Below are 12,819 nucleotides of genomic sequence, written 5' to 3' on the forward strand. Positions count from 1 at the left end.
TCCCTCAGAGTGTAGTGGAGTCTCCCTCCTTGGAGGTCTTTAAACAGAAGCTGGATGGCCATCTGTCAGTGGGGATGCTTTGATTGAGAGTTCCTGCATGGCAGAATGGGGTTGGACTGGATGGCCCCTGGGGGTCTCTTCCAAGTCTCTGATTCTATGAGTCTACTCTCACATACTGACTATCACATGGCCAAAGAAGTTGTTCAGGGCTTAAGTTTCCCCCTTGGGCTGGGTTGGGAGCTGAAGAGTGGCAAGGCTGGGCATTTGGGGGGTTGAGGAGAGGCAAGGGAAGGAGGGCCTGGAGGGTAGAGGTGGTTCCTCCAAAGAGAGGAAGGGGGTCTTGGGATGCCCAGGACTGCTTGTGCCACCCCTTGCCCACGACCCCCTTCCTCTTCCTCTTCCTCTCCCCCTCCAGGCCCTCCTCTGAGGCGCAGCAAGAGGAAGAAGGGAAAGGGGAAGAAGAGGAGGAGGAGGAGGAGGAGGAGGAGGCGCCTGAACCCGTGACTCAGCCTCTCCTGCTCCGCCTCGCCGCCTTTCCCAAGGCGAGCCTCAGGGGTCTCTGCCTTGTAGGGAAGAAGAAGGCGCCTGGGCTTTGGGTCCAAACTCCCCCCCGACCCAGCCAAGGAGTCCCTCAAACGGGGAGGGAGGAGGAGGAGGAGGAGAACCTTCCTCTTGGAGCCTGGCCAGAGAGGAGGACTGAGGAAGCAGCACCTTTTCTGGCTGGGCTGCTTTTGGAGGAGGGAGGGAAGCGCTTTCCCTGAAAGTGGAGGTAAGCTGAGAGGAAGGCTTGGAGGGTCTCCTCGACTTCCCAGACAAAGAAGGGTCTGGGCTGGGAGCCTGGGAAGAGAGGGAAGGCTCCCCCGAGAGGGGCTTCCCAAGGAGGGGGCGGGGGCCGAGGGGCTGCCTTCCTCTCTTGGCTTTGGGAGCTTGGGGGGGAGGGGGCTCTTCCCGTCCCTGCCATTGTCATCTGTGGGGGTCTGACAGAGGGAAGGGGGGGAAGGAGGGAAGAAAGGAAAGAGGGAAGGAAGGAAGGAAGGAAGGAGGGGAGAAGGAAAGAAGGAAGGAAGGAAGGAAGGAAGGAAGGGAAGGAAGGGAAGGAAGGAGAGAAGGAAGGAAGGAAGGAAAGAGGGAAGGAAGGAAGGAAGGAAAGAGGGAAGGAGAGAAGGAAGGAAGGAGAGAAGGAAGGAGGGAGGGAAGGAAGGAGGGAGGGAAGGGAGGAAGGGAGGGTGTGTTGTATGTCTAGCAATAGTGGGGCTTCTCTTCCATGCCATTGTGCATTTGTGTCTGGGTTGTGTGTCCTTTCCCACTTCTGGTGGGGTTTCCTTAGCCAGGCTTCTTCCTTGGCTTTTCCTTTTCTTGCCCCTGCCTTTCCCTGAGGCTGGGAGCAGTTTGCTTGGGATGTTGTCAACACAAAGAATAAGAAGGGAAAGAAAGGGGGGGATGCAATGGAGAGAGCTCCCATTGGGCTGAACATGCTGGAAATGGGGGACAGGAGAGAGAGAAAGAGAGAGAGAAGTCACTGGGAGGCAAAGGGGAGAGAGAGAGAAAGGTTTTCTTGCCTCCTCCCTGCTTTTGGCTTCCAAGTCCCTCAAAGAAAGGAAGAAAAAGCAATGATCCAAACTCTTAAAGCCTCCAGGGTCCCATCCATCTGGCTGATGGCATGCTTTCCCAAAGTCCTGTCCTCTGGTTTCCAACTTTGTGTGGCTCTGCCTTGGAACTTGCCTTCTCACACAAGGAAACGAAAGAGAACAACTGGCAGGGAACCTGGGTGCACCTAGGGATGGGTCTGTGGTGTCTGTTGGCTGTGTGCGCATTGCTTGCCTTTGTCTGCGTTGCTTGCTTTTGCCCTTCAATGGGCAGCACTTGGCACAGCCATGTGGAGCCATGGCATTGTGCTATATAGGTAGGTGCCCCTTCCCCAGCCTTGGCATAGTAAACCCACAGTGATTTATCTCCTGCCTTGCTTCAGTTAGTCAGCATTTGTTCCCCTGCTGTTGCATTGCTTTCATTCTCTCTCTCTTTCTGACCCATTCTGAAAGTTGGATGACTGTGTTAAAAAATAAGAAGGAAAAGCAATGCGTCAAAGGCTCTGGGTTGACGTTTAGTACAAAATCCCCCCCACTCCGCCGCCCAACACATCCTTTGATACTTCATTTGGAGTCCAAATATGTCTATGATCCTCAGTTCAGAAGTGTTTCACTATATTGTTTTATGGCATGCCATCAATCTAAAGGGACGACATATGTTCAGCATATGGTGCGCCACACTATGGTATGGGATGCTTGAAGCAGCGTTGCAAAGACGTCTGGCTGCTTCAGGCATTTGCGGCTCTTCCTTTGGAGGACCTCAGTGCAGCTGTGTTTTTGCTGCAAACTTTTATGGAAACTTAGGGGAAGTTTTGTAGAGCCAAATGTCAGGAGAATCAGAAAGAGGCCCCTTGGGCTTGTCGGCTTCACCTCCGAGCTGCTTGGATTTTCTTGGTCCATTAACAACTTTGTCATTTGGGTGCCTTCAAACCAACTCCATCGTATGGCAACACTGTGATAGGGTTTTCTTAGCAAAGAAGTTTTAGCATTGTCTTCTTAGGCTGAGAGAACATGATTTGCTGACGGTCACCCAGGGAGTTTCCTTGGTTGAGTGGGGATTTGAACCCTGGTCTTTCAGAGCTCTAGTCAAGCGTTCAAATCACTAAACCATACTAGCTCTCTTACAACTATGTATTTTAATACACCAAGGGCCCAAACAGACAGGCCAAAATAAAGCTGCTTCGGGTCACTTTGGAGGTATGCTGTTTAAATGCCACACGCATCTTAAGACGTCAGAAGTTGCACCAAAGCATGGCTTTGGCATGGATTCCTGCCTCTTAGGATGCATGCATCATTTAAAGAGCATACCTCCAAAGTGACCCAAAGCAGCTTTATTTTGGCCTGTCTATTCAGGCCCTAAATCATACTACCACTAGCTTCTTATACTTGTTAGTTACCATGTAAAAACACAGTATTTTCCTCTTATTGTATGCAGGGTTCTGTACCAGAAGAATATTAAGTCTTTCAATTTGGAGTGGGCAACTTGCACCCCAGATGTTGCTGGCTTGCAGCTTTCATCAGCTCCAGCCAGTATAAGCCAGCCATTACAGACGGCCATAAGTTGCCTATCTCTGCTTCAAATTTAACTAATGTCCTGCATATCTTATCTGGGATAGTCTGGATCCAAAGTCCTTCAGCTATTGGAAGTGTTATCAGTCATTAGTAAATAAGAATTTCCTTGCTAGATTGATTCATCTACTTCCATATTCTGTTTCCAGAACATTGGCTGACTTTCTCCGGGAACCCAGCACACAACCTGAGTAGGTTTTCCCTGTTTTGGTTCAGCTTGGTATTGCATTGAACTTTGCGGCTATGCAGTTTGCCCTCCACATCACATTTGTGGCTTTGACTTTTACGGATTTGATTATTTTCAGTTTTGATTAATATGTTCTTTCTAGGAATCTCTAGGTCTTCCAACACAACTCTGGCAGAAGGTGACCATAGAGTTGCACTGGAGGACCTGGAAATTCCTAGAGAGGTGTTGTCTGAAGGAAAATGAATAATGTTTTTTATTTGTGGTCTTTCCATATTCATGGGGGGTCCTTCACCCTTAACCCTAGTGAACGTGGAGGGACCGCTGTATTTATCTACTGAGGTGTATAGGCTTATCCTCTGTGGCAGTGATTGTCAGCCTTTGGTCCTTCACATGTTTTGGTCTTCAGCGCCCAGAATCCCCAACCAGCAAGCCAATACAGTAATTAGGGATTCTGGAAAGTCCAAAACATTTAGAGAGTTAAAGATTCAGAGCTACTGCTCAGAGCTGTTCTCATCTGCTTTACAAAGTGGTATGAAATAATCACATCTTGTGGCAGTGATTCCCATGAACTAGTCACCTTTCATCTATTGAGGCCATTCTACTTTTTACTATTTCTGAACATAGTGCTTATCAGCCCACTAAGAGTAAGAAAAAGATTCTCTGTACCATTTATAGTATTACAGTTCTTTATCATCCCTCCAAAAAAACATGCTTTAAAAAGTGCAGCAGGTGATATGTTATATTATTGTGAGTATTTTATATGTCCCTTCAAATAATCCCAAAATAATTATTTCTATTCTGTAAACTATGTATGCGTGTGCACCTTCAAGTTGCCTGTCAACCTATGATGCCCCCATGAATGTCATAGGTTTCCTTAGGCAGTGTAGACTCAGAGGTGGTTTTGCCAGTTCCTTCCTCTGAAGTATAGCCTATACAGTGTCTAGTATTTGTTGACAGTCCCATCCAAGTACTAACCAGGGTTGACCTTTATTAGCTCCCAAGATCAGATGGATATGGTGCCTTTCATAATTTTAAAAAACTTTGGAAGAAGGATTATTTTGTTTCCAGGGTATATCAACGAATTGCAAAAACGGGGATGATTTGCTTAAGTTGGACTATGTTCCCTGGGTCTATTTTATCTTAAGGCCTTGCATGTTATTGGTGGTGCCTGGTGATCACAGCCAGAATCAGATATTCTACTATGCGACTGTTGCCAGTCCACCTTTATATCTGGGAGTTTATTTGTTTTTTAAGTGCAAACAGAGGTTGATAGAGGAAGTTGGTTCACAGAGGGAAATGAATTACAGCGTGTGTTGCACTTATTAAGCAACCTTGATGAAACTCCTATACAGCTTTTTTTTTGAGGTTCAGGAGTTGTACGTAGATTAAAATGTTGAATTGCTCAGGGCATACATCTGATCAGGCCTTCTAAATGTTCTCATCCTCTCTCCTTACAACTTCTTATAACATTTCAACACTGCATCTTATTTTCTTCTACTTCTAGTCCCCCCCCCCCCCTTTTAAAATTGGAACCACTGGAAAAACAGTGGTTAACTCTGGTCTGTCTCAAGTATTTACAGCTTTAGGAGTCACTAATTGTAGAGATCTTTGCCCACACTAACAAATGAGCTATTATTATTATTATTATTAAAAACTTGATAATTACAGTGCTAAATGCTTTTAATTAAACAGCAGACTCAGCATTTTATGAAAATCCCTGCATGTGACAATCTAATAGTGTCTGAAGTGAGAGCCTATCACAACTTTATTGTTTAATATAATTGCAGTAAGGATAGCTTGGATGACCTGGGGAAAGGTGTATTTCGTCTACAATGTTTTTATTTTTAGCATCATGCATATAAGGTGTCTAACACTTGGCAGAGAAGTCAAAGAGCAGTATTGTCTTACAGAGCCGGATACAGTGTACCTCATACAGCCAGAGCAACAAGGATGCTCAGATGCAGAGGGAGGGAGATGCCTTAGAAATGAAATCAAGTCCCTTGCAAACTAGCAATTGGGCAATCCTTCTTTTAGCCATTGAACTTTGAGTGCCTTGCATGAGGTGGTGTTTTATTCTTGTAACAACCCTTGTTAGATAGATTTAAGCATCGAGGTGATGGGCCCAGATGTTCCCCCACGTTTTAGAGCTGAAGCAGTGCTTTGACTCTGCGCCTCCTTCAGTCAAGTTCTTGTGTTACACTAACTGTTCTTTGACATTAAATATCAGCAGAGGTTCACCTAAACATGATGTCTGCTTGAAAGTTGTGCTAGAAGATCACCATTTTAAACAACATTGTGGTTAGGACTGGAATTTGTAGCTCAGCAAGTTGCCTTTACCACAGAGTGAATGTGGCAAGGTTGCCACATGCAGACAAGAGCATCTGCACCACTTCCTTTTTTACTGGTCACAGAATCTTTTTGCATTAAAGTTGTTAGATGTCTTGATGTTGAATTAAATAGGAGTAGTATTGTATCTTAGCTTGAGAGCCAGCATGGTATAGTCCTGTGAGTGTCGGACCAGGACTCTGGGAGAGCAGGGTTCAAATCCCCGCTTGACTGTGGAAACCCACTGGGTGACCTTGGGCAAGTCACACTCTCTCAGCCTAAGAGGAGGGCAGTGGCAAACCTCTTCTGAACATGTCTTGCCAAGAAAACCCATTACAGGTTTTCATAAGTCAGAAACAACTTAAAGGCAAAACAACAACAAATTATACTGTAATATTCTAGCCTTCTACTTTCTTTCTGTTCCATTACACTTTGCACGCTGAAAGGGGAGGTAGGTGTTAAAGGGTTGAATGTGAATACTTCTGCAAGAATGCAGTATGCATGCATACACACACACACACATGTACTCAACCATATACCAGTACTGTGAAGCTAATATTGATCCAGCAGCAGTAAGCTGAGAAAGATGCAATTGTGTAATGGAGGATAAGCCAAATCAGAACTGGCTGTTCAGTGTGGAGTTTGACTAGACTAATTTTAGCAGTTTATATTCTCATGGAACTCAAAGCAGATAAAGACTTGACTGCTAAAAGAAATCAATGCAGGTAAATATGCACCCACCCTTGCATGTACCAAAATGGTTTGTTTAGAAACAAGAACATTCCAGTTGTACTCGAAGCCTGATTGGGAAGCATGAGTGTTTGCTAGCCAGAACATGGCGGTTGCAGTACATAAACATGTTGAAACAGCCTTATGCGGTCAGATGACTGGTTAATCCAGCCAAAAATAATGGCCATGAAGGATCTACATACATTCAACGTAAATAGTGAAGAAATTGAAATAGTTAAAAGGATTCTCATATGTTGGATTAAACACTTGTCAGAACGGAGACTGCAGACAAGAAACAAGGAGGCTAGGAATGAAGAGGGCAGCTAATAAAGAACTAGACAAGATCTTAAAGAGCAAAGATATATAATTGAGCACTAAAGTTAAAATCAACCAAGCCATAGTATTCCTCATCACCATGTACAGATGTGAGAGCTGGGCAGTGAAGAAAGCTGACAGAAAGAAAATAGGCTCATTTGAGATGTGGTGCAGGAGAAGAGTGTTGAGGATACTGGGTACAGCCAAAAAGATGAGTGCTTCTTAGAACAGGTCAAGCCTGAAGTCTCTGTGGAAGCCATTTAAAAAATAATAATCTGAAAATAGCTTGAGTATTTGACTTCAACTCAGGATATCAGGGTTTGATTCCTTGCTGGAGCATGAAAACCCACTGGGTGACCTTGGGCAAGTCACACTGTCTCAGCCTCAGAGGATGGCAATGACAATTCCCCTCTGAAGAAAACCTTATGATAGATTCACCTTAGGGTTGCCATAAGTCAAAAAATGATCTGGAGACATACAACAACAACAACAAAATGTTGAATGAATGGACATAAGATACCCCTCTCCTTCTGGTCTTGTTTAATGAGCTGCCACAGCAGCAGCATTCATGCAGAAAGCTGTTTTCCCCACCCCTGATACCAGATCTCCTTTTTACTGGAAGTTGTAATTTGGGAACTTCCACAAAGTACACATATTACTATGATGTTAGTCATGCATCTGATCTTAGTTTGGATTTTACCAGAGTGGTGTATGCATGAATCCATCCCCTGCAAAAACATTTACCTCAAATAATGGCAAGAAGCAGAAAAAAGTCATATACTCTAGTCCAGGGGTAGGCAACCTTTTTGAGCCAGGGGCCGGGTTGCTGTCCCTCAGACAACTGGGGGGCCGAAGCCAAAAAATAAATAATTAAAAAAAAATTTTTTTTAAAAAAATTAAATATATAAATAAACCAAGACAAAAGTAGGACAAAATTTTCAAATGGAAGACACTTTTTTAAAAAAATGGAGGACACGCAAAAAAATTTGCTGATTTTTTAAAAAAATGTTAATATAAATGCATGTTTCTGAGGCTTCTATAGACAATTGCTCCCCAAAGGCATCGGTGGCAAGACCGGGCTGGGCCGTTCCCAAGGCCTTGCCGGGCCGCATCCGGCCCGTGGGCCGCAGGTTGCCTACCCCTGCTCTAGTCAATACCATTTTCTGCTCTGAAAGGTTGCTTGTGAGGTTGTTGCTCTACTGTATAGGTAGGTTCCCATTTTAAACAGAGACCTGCATTTACAAACCTTCCTTTCTAGAAGGAAGCAGCTTTAGGATGTTAAGAATGAACTTCACTTAACTTGTATGAATCATTGTCTGTTCCTTTCAAGAGTCTGGTCCAAGGTTTTTTTCTGCTTCAGGCAAAGCAGCAAGTGGTGCCCAGTCACTTAAGTCAAGCTACATAATAGCCAGCCAAATTATTTTGGCACATGAGGCAGAAAATCCCACAAGCAGAATCCCTGGCAATAAAATCACAATAGCAACAAATTAAACCGCAAATAAGTTGCTTATCCTTTCATGACACCCAAAAGTCTGCTGCCCAAAGTGGCTGCCTAACTCTGCCCGACTGTAGAGCTGTTTCTAGTTCCTTGCTTCCCATGGCCCAGAATGGATCAGTAAGAATACAAAGTGGTTTGGCAAATAGAAATGTACTTAAGAAGCCAAACTTTGTGCATGTTGCAACCTGTTTTCAACATTTTTTGTGTGCAAAGAAAACCTTACCATGGGACTATATATCAATAGGAGAAGCTTTTATCTGAGGATCCAGCAACAAGCTAAGAGTGTCTCAGTGTGTGAAACATTTTCTCATATAGAGTAATGGCTGCCATAATTCCTACAGGGAAAAGTAAAAGCAGCTTTTCGAACACTGTTATAGTGAAAGGACAATCTATTCTCTTCCCAAGCATTTTGGACTCCCTAGTATGCTTGCTTGCCTCTGTGAACACATCAGGATAACTATTTCAAAGGTTACTGTATCAGACAAAGTCCAAATGCATCTGAGGATGCAAAGAGCATGCAAAGGAACCTCATGCTGCCAACTTTTTTCTTTCTGTTAGTCTCAGATGTGCTACAAGATTTCTCTACATACCGATTCTACAGGCTATATCTTTAAATTGTATTAGACCGGTAGCCATGCTAAAAACAAAATCCACGTGAAGGTAGTATCTTTATTAGGCCAGCTAGAGCTTACAAAACGTGTGCAGGCTTTTGAAATCTTCCAATCTCTTCATCAAGCAAGCCGTTTTGGGGCTGGGGAGGCTGACTTGAAGTCGACATTGTGAAGCCTGTATGGTTGAGATCTTAAGATGAAATGGGGGTGGAGAGGGTTGCAGACATTCAAATTAAGAGCAGTTGCAGCTGGAACCTGAGACTCACATTTGTAGTGTAACACTGAGTTACACCATTAAACCTGGAAATTTCATCTGCACAGGGATACAGTAAAGGCAGGAGTAAGAACTATGTGGCCCTTATTTATTTCATTTATATCCCACCTTTTTTCTAGCCTGAGTTCCTTTGTGATATTGCACTTCCAACCCTCTTCAGAAGAAAACCTTTTCATCCTGAAACTGCTTCTGGGGCATGTTTTTGTTCACTAACACTGTTTCAGCCTCCGTCTGCAAAACAACAAAGTAAAAAAGCCATCCAGATGTTATTGTCAGTGTCTTCAAGTTGCCCCAAAGTTGCTGCCATGCTTACTGAGTCAGCTGGCTGTGGTCAGGAGGAAGCAAAACTGGTCCTTAGTGTATGGCTGGCCTTGAAATAAGGGGTGTTTTCTGTTAAAGATTTTATTGTGTAATTAGCCTGCTTCAGAAATGGGGTTTTGGAGGTGCAGGTGTAGATGTCATTGAATCCGCCTGTATTTGCCCATTGCTTATTCTGCCTTTTCCTTTCAAAAAGGGGAGGAAAGCAACAATGCATAGTTGCACAGTGCTTTTGATTGGTAGCATTATAATTAGCCAATCTGGAAAGCGCCCAGGGAGGTTTAAGTGCACAGGAGGGAATGATTGACCAAACAAAAAAGCCCTTGCATGTAGAGAAGCTAAGCATTGGGTGTGTGAGTGGGAGGAAGGAGTTTTGGGAACATCTATCTCTTAACATACTTGTGATGTATCTGGTGGATACTCTGTATTGTCTGGAACAACATTTTGCCATGTGAGGCCCCAGCTGCAGCCTAGAGTGGTACAGCCCTGAGGCAGGTTTGTCACCTTGTTGAATACTAGCTTTTTTATTTTGCTAATAACACTGATTTCATGTATTGCTATCATTATGTACCAGCTGAATTTGGGTAATATACATAGATTCTTTTCTGTATGTCACAATTGAATTCTACTGTTGACTGGCACAATTCTTCCAATTAGAGTTTTTGGTTTTGGTAAATGACATGAATGATACAGTGATAATTTATTACAGTGCCCTTCCTATATATTATTAATATGACCTCATATTTGCTCACTGTTCTTTGTCCTACTGAAAATAATAAAATCACATTATTGAAAAGGGAATTATAAGTGTTCACTTCATTCAGTTGATCACATGTGGTACAGAGCTCACAGAATGTGGTATTTGTACGTACATTGCATAAACTTGTGTACAGATATTTTGGGTTGAATATACTGAACAGAGAAGAAACATCCAAACAAATTGTAGATTAGGAGAGGTTCACAGATAACATACAATACTGTATATTAGAAATGTGCCTTTGTTTTTTTGTTTTTAAGCCATTACTCAGAACAAAACATCATAAATGAATCCTTACTCACTAACTTAGTTCATTCCAACTTGTTCGTCTATGTCAAGCAATCAGTCATTATGATAATTCCCTGTACATGTGATTTTCCTTATACTGGAGATGATGCATACAACTAAATGTTCCAACTGAGCTGTTCTACATAATATTCTCTGTGTAGCACTGAGGTGGCAGGAAGGCATTCATAAGTTCAGAACCTGCTTCCCTTTGCCATGTTGACTGCATTCTCCTCATTATAATGGACCATTATCTCAGCATCTGCACTCCTTTCACTTCTACAAGTAAATTGTGTTTGGAGTACCCTGTACTAAGCCAGGCCTTATACAGTACTTGTATTATTTTCTTGTAGTCTGTGCCTGTGGAAGAGCCTCACTTGGTTTTGGGGGGGTTTTGGTGTAAGAAGGTAGCATTGGGTGTTAAGCAAGACAAAGTTTTGGTAACAGCTGTCACATTTGATCAGGCTTAGGGACAAATTCCCTCATGTTGCCTGAGAATATCAGGAATTAGTTACGCAAAAGCAGTAGTATTTAAGCAAATTTCCTTTTACAAAAACTATAACTAGGGTTTTGGGTAACCATAACTAGGTTGTTATAGTGTTGTTGTGCAGTCTGTTTCTAGATATTGCTTTCCTGAGAACTTGAAAGAGAAGGGGTGGGAAGAAGAATGTGTATAGGAGAATACAGTGGTACCCCGGGATACGAAAGCACCGCGTTACGAAATTTCCGGGATACGAAAAAATTCCATAGGAAAAAACTGTTCCGGGTTACGTTTTTTTTTTCGGGTTACGAAAAAAATTTTTGGTGCTTTTCGGCGCTTTTTCGCACGAAATTGCGGCTTCCAGCGCTAGCGCCTATGGCTTTTTCGGGTTGCGAAAGATTTCGGGTTACGAAGGGCGCCGCGGAACGAATTAATTTCGTAACCCGGGGTACCACTGTAGTAGATCCTTGCTAGTGAACCAAGCTAACAGCCTTTGTCAAGGTTTAACCTCTTGCAACATTCACCAGCTCCCATTTTTTTAAGCATGAGTGCATGCCAACCACTACTTGGAATGGTGGCAGTGATATGTAGGCTGTCAAGTTTTAAAACTATTAGCATCATTTCCCTAGGCACCCAAGTATAAAGATCATCTCTTCCAAGAGTCATCTGATGATTAGGAAACATGATACATGTCCTACAGAGCTGATAGAACTCACAAGAGGCTGTAGCTGCTAGTGACTTCTAATGGCTTCTGTACTAGTTTGAGCTCGAGCAGGAAATCCCAAAGAGCAATGACATTTTAAGATTTGTGTACTTTCTTTGCAATTGGGAGAACTGAATACAAAAGCTAGCTAGTTTGTATATTCATGTGGTTTTGTTAGATTTGCTTTCCCCTTGTTGCTCTGTAAAGGGCTGTAATTTGCATTCATAAAGGTTTATACAGTATGTAGAGAGATCTTGTAGCACCTTTGAGACTAACTAAAGAAAGATGTTGGCAGCATGAGATTTTGTAGACTGGACTGATCTTGCTTTCTGGTAACTTTGCAGCAGAATCTTGATTCCTCCTTGGTAACCTTTCTTTTGTTATCTCTGTTCACCTGTACTCATATCAGAAGCCCCTGCCCTTATATATATCTTTCCTTGCACATCCTCAGAGTCATGGTTGAGGGAGTGGGAAACTACTTCCTTTGTGATATCTCTTGTACAAAGCTAATCTCTTTTTAGGTCTGGACTGGCTCCCAGTATAGGCTTTAGAGTGTGGTACTTGATAGATCTGGGTGGTTTCCTGACTGAGCTTCTGGAATTTCTTCTCTCATGAGTCTGGCAGTTGGCACTCCAGTTCTGCATACCCTCTCCCTGCTGGTAGAGCTGGGCTAGCTCTTTGATATAACAAGGATCTGGGGCAATGGCTGTAGTAGTGGAGAAATCTTAGGATAAATTGGATCCTATGTGGGCTGTGGTCATGTTGGATGAGAGCAATAGAGAAAGATTGCTTCTCTGCTATCATTGCATCCATGAAGAATTGGCTGGCTATGCTTTTCTTCACTTTGTAACAAGGGAGGGGGAAGCTGGAACAGTAAGTGATTTAAGTGTAAACAGTTGGCTGCAGTTGCTTAGTTTCTCCTTGACTTTGTCTCTACTATTGGGGTAGGCCAAGTTGCAAAAACCTAGATAGGGTGTTTGATGGAGGGGTTTAGCCCTACCTAGGTTATTTTCATCAACTAAGATGAGGCTGATGCCATAGTTTAGATATGTGATTCATGCCTCATTGAAGAAGGATGTTGTTGGCTCTTGCTTTAATACCCCCAATTATAAGTCCTATATTAACAAATCTTCCTGGATCCAATAGTTCTAACTAATAATAGATAAATGTCCAATAAATAG

At 43.1% G+C, this 12,819-nt stretch overlaps 1 protein-coding gene across 1 annotated transcript in view; it reads left to right on the forward strand.

Annotated features, from left to right (window-relative positions):
- Nucleotides 1–514: 514 nt before the first annotated feature.
- Nucleotides 515–12,819, forward strand: part of FAM107B (family with sequence similarity 107 member B) — a 57,663-nt gene continuing 45,358 nt past the window's right edge. The window contains exon 1 of the mRNA XM_042468215.1: nt 515–769. The gene's annotated coding sequence lies outside the window, so the exon portion shown is untranslated. The remainder of the gene's footprint in view (nt 770–12,819) is intronic.

The sequence above is a fragment of the Sceloporus undulatus genome, chromosome 5 (assembly GCF_019175285.1).
Source record: "Sceloporus undulatus isolate JIND9_A2432 ecotype Alabama chromosome 5, SceUnd_v1.1, whole genome shotgun sequence".
NCBI lineage: Eukaryota > Metazoa > Chordata > Lepidosauria > Squamata > Phrynosomatidae > Sceloporus > Sceloporus undulatus.